This window comes from Sorex araneus, chromosome 2 (genome assembly GCF_027595985.1).
Source record: "Sorex araneus isolate mSorAra2 chromosome 2, mSorAra2.pri, whole genome shotgun sequence".
Taxonomy (NCBI): domain Eukaryota; kingdom Metazoa; phylum Chordata; class Mammalia; order Eulipotyphla; family Soricidae; genus Sorex; species Sorex araneus.
Genome location: NC_073303.1, coordinates 21184963 through 21188527, shown reverse-complemented (window position 1 = coordinate 21188527; position 3565 = coordinate 21184963). Strand labels below are relative to the sequence as shown.

General features: G+C 49.1%; 1 long non-coding RNA gene across 1 annotated transcript; it reads right to left on the bottom strand.

The window, feature by feature from the left end:
- Positions 1-452: 452 nt before the first annotated feature.
- On the bottom strand, positions 453-2796 carry LOC129401924 (uncharacterized). Its single transcript, XR_008628443.1, has 3 exons — positions 2697-2796; positions 1403-1466; positions 453-521 (listed from the first exon to the last, which is right to left on the bottom strand). It is a non-coding gene; the product is annotated as an uncharacterized LOC129401924 (long non-coding RNA).
- Positions 2797-3565: the final 769 nt, after the last annotated feature.

The following is a 3565-nucleotide window of genomic DNA, read 5'->3' as shown; positions in this document are numbered from 1 at the left end:
GTTACTCCTGGCTTTGCACTCAGGAATTACCCCTGGCGGTGCTAGGGGACCATATGGGATGCTGGGATTCGAACCCGGGTTGGCCGAGTGCAAGGCAAATGCCCTACCCGCTGTGCTATTGCTCCAGCCCCCGAGAAGCTTATCTTCTCACAGGAGGAGACAAGCCCTCAGCAAGTAAGCAGCAGACCTGTGAGCTATCAGATGTTGCTAGAGGCCACCTAAGAGACAGGCCAGCTGGAAATAAAAACAAAAAAATTAAAACCAAAAAAAAGCAATAAATACCACATGGGGGACTGTAGATCATGGAAAATGTCTTGGGAAGGTCTCACTGGAGAGGAGCATTTCAGACAGAGGATCCCGGAGAGATAACGGTTGTCGTGCCTACAGAACGGTGAGTGGCCAGAGTCACTTAGAAGACAGTGAGCGAGGTAGGGGGTAGGAAGAGCTGAGAGCGACAAGTGGCAGGGAAGTCAGCTTGGGACAACCTTCGGATCCATTTTCAGGATTTGTAATCATTGCGTCTGCGGGGCCCAGATGGGAGAGAGAAAACCACAATGTGATTTCAACGGAGCTAATTGAATATAAAGAAACATTAATTAGGAATAAATTCTTTAAACAGGCCACTGGAAGGGTAAAAGAGACAGCAACTGTAGGAAGCTGTCTAGATCCTCAGGGCGGAGGGAGCAAAGGGTGGATTATTAAATTTAGAAGCTCAGAAGAGGAGCCCAGACCCCTGAAGAGTTAGCAGCTGCTTCTGGGGTCCCTAAGGAAGTCCAGTGAGTGTGAGGAAAACTGCCAAATGGATTCAACTATTCCTGGAGAATGGCCTTCTCCCTGCCAGCTTCAGAGTGGGGTTGGGAGCCACTGACTGGAAATACAAACTGATGGATAGAAAAACAAATAGGAAGGAGCATGTCTCTCCTCCTGAAGCTAAAGGCTCAGGCTTCCTCTAGCATCCCCTACTAGACCATTCCAACAGGGCATGAGCACACAACGTGAATCTTTCGCTTAAAGTTGAGCACAGAAAGATGGGTTTGGGGATGAAAGCAAGACTTGAATAACTGAATAATAGGCCAAGGCACCAAAGGATTCTGAGCATGGGGGTGGAATTAGCTGACTCTTGGGAATAGAGAGTAGGAGGGACTTCACAGTGGAGGCAAAAACAGGAGGTTGGACTCTGGGAACTCCATCTCTTTAGTTTTGCTGATGTCTTACGTGGGCAGAGCTGAGGGTATGACTCCCACACCTTTGCCTTAGGAACGATGAGGGGGCCAGTTCTCAGGAAGGGAGATGACAGAGCAGCGCAGGTGCATGAAGGGAGCGTACAGGGAGCTCTCAGGGGACAGGTTAGTCTGAGGTGCCTATGAGAAGTGATGCTATCAGCAGGCGGCTGCATACTCACGTCTGGTGCTCAGCGAAGGATCTAGGTTGGAGCCATAAACTTGGTATTCACTCACCACGTAGATCTGAAAGCCAAGGAACTGAATGAGATCATCAGGGACTTGTCAACATAACTCAATTCTCCACAGCCAGGAAGAAGATCTGGGATCAGAATGATGTCCATTTAGATGCAACCCTCCCACACTGAAAGATATGCATCTCTGAAAGCCTTGATGCCTGCATCTATACGATGGGGCACAGGTTCAAGGTCTTCCATGAGGACTCCATGCAGTGAAATAAGTCAATGTCTCCACTTAGGCTGATATGCATCTGATAAAATGGAAGTCATTATTAGAATTGGACTTATTATTATCATTATGTCATTATAATAATACTATTATTCAATGGTTATTAGTCAAAGAGTGCCAAGTGCAGAAAATCAGTCAGTGGACCCCAAAGCAAAGAGAACTAAAATGTACTAAAAAAAATGACAGTTGATTAATTGCAAAATAAAATACTTCTGTAACTCCTTTATAAACCATGACATTAAGCCAATGTCTCTCCTCTGATTAACATCTCTATTCTGAGAGCAGAGTGGTTTTGAACCAAGCCTCTATCTAGACCCCTACCTGTGATAAGCCTGAGTTAGGGGACGGGATAACAGAACAGTTTGTCTTCCTCAATGAGAAAACCAAGGATCCACAAAATCAAGAGGGGGCGTGGTCAGGCTCCTGAGGTCCCAGGTGACCAACGTGGAAAGTGTGTTCTTACTCATGAAATCCTAAGGAGACATCAGTCAACCTTCATTTGTGGACACAAAGGCAACCAGATTTGCATTAAGAATTCAGCATCCTCTAAAATAAAACCATTTCGTCATCCTTAAAAATGCCAATACTGGGGACAGAGAGCCCCAGAAGGCTAAGCATATGATTTGCATATTAGAGCTTCTGGTTCTATCCTGGGCGGTGCACAGAGTCGGGGGAGCAGAGCCAGGAGTGACCCCACACCAAGGATCAAACTCTGAGGATCTCCTGAGCAATACTGGGTGTGGCCCCCAGACAAAGTAAAACAAAAACAAAACAAGACCCACCAAACACCAGCACTGAGTCCCCCAGGCAAGCCGCCCACAGAAGCAGGATCTGAGCACAGGGTGAACTATGGAGACAAGGGTGTGTGCCTGTCTTGGGCCGGTGAGCCACGCCTGAGTCAGGGCCAGCGATGCTGATCACCCACGAAGCGCTCAGCCCCCGCACGCCCGTCACCTCCTGCAGCAAGCTAGCCTGAGAGCATGGCCCGTCCCCCTGCTCATTGCTCACCTCTCCTCAGCAGATTTTCACAGGAGGCCAGTGTTCCCTTCCAAGGGCTCCACAGCAGGGTTATGTAAGGTTCTACCGTATTCCTGGCCCAAGAACCGAGACCAGCTGCTCCCTTCCTAGGGGGCAGAGCAACTCGGAAAAACCGAACAGCAGATCACAGGGCTGAGAAAATCCAACTGTGATGTCACTGAGGGTGCCCAGCCCCGGGGTTGCTCTTGGCCAATGGGGTGAACCCTGTATACCCAGCTAACTGCTTCCCAGCGGGAGCCCAGACCTCCCTCTTTCCAGGTCCCTGTGGAAGCATCTTTTCCTAAAGCCTCAGAGTCCTCACCTCCTTCTGGATGAAACTCTCATTGTCCTCCCTACGCCAGCCTTTTCCCACACAAGTTCCCGACACTTGCACAACAGAAAAGGGCTCAACTGTCTGGGGATTCAATTCCAAACAACTGCATGGAAGGATCCTGGGAGAAAGAAATTCCCAATCCCAGGTGCAGCAGGGGTTTTTCTGGGAGACTTTAAAAATTAGGATCCACTCCAAACCTGTTGTCATGGGCTGAATCATCCCCCACCTCCCCACCCACCCACCCGCTCCTCCCAAAGTTCATTAGCTGAAGTGCTAAGCCTAGAACCTCAGAATGTTTGCAGTAAAAACTTTAAAGAGGAAATTCGGATAAAATGAGGCCCTGAGGCTCGTGCTGGGCCCCCCACACAAGAAAATAAATCCACTGAAAAACCCAGGTGTGCAGGACCAGTGACTGAAAATGTCAGGTCTGAAAGGGGTCGGGACTGGGCCACTCCTTCCCATCTCCCTACCCTTTGGGAGTCCTGGCTGTCACACTCATGAACTGCCTCCAGGTGCCATTTAAGTG